The sequence below is a fragment of the Plasmopara halstedii genome, assembly GCF_900000015.1.
Source record: "Plasmopara halstedii genome assembly, contig: Scaffold_614, whole genome shotgun sequence".
Lineage (NCBI taxonomy): Eukaryota > Oomycota > Peronosporomycetes > Peronosporales > Peronosporaceae > Plasmopara > Plasmopara halstedii.
In genome coordinates, this window is record NW_020187532.1 from 738,805 (window position 1) to 739,235 (window position 431).

Consider the following 431-nt stretch of genomic DNA (forward strand, 5'->3'; position numbering starts at 1 on the left):
ATCAGCCAAAGCATTCTGCTTTTCCGGTTCATACTTCACCTCGAAGTTATATTCCGCAAAGAAGGATAGCCATCTAGCCATCCTCTGCGAGTGGTGGGGAGACTGAGTCGCAATGCGTAATGACGCATGATCTATGTAGATCATGCGTCATAGCCGAGCAGATGGACCCTGAACTTGACAAGCGCATGCTTCATCGCAAGTAGCTCCTTGTCATGAACTGGGTAGTTCTTCTCTGCAGCTTTGAGCTGTCGAGATTCGAACGCGATCACCAGATATCGCCACTCTGCATCTGCTTGCGGCAGTACACAACCGATGGCAAAGTCCGAAGCGTCACAGACGACGCTGAAAGAACGATCGTGGGTCTGGCAGCGCTAGTATTGGTGCATGCAGGAGGCTGTCTTTGACCCCGTCAAAGCCTCCTGATGTTCGGT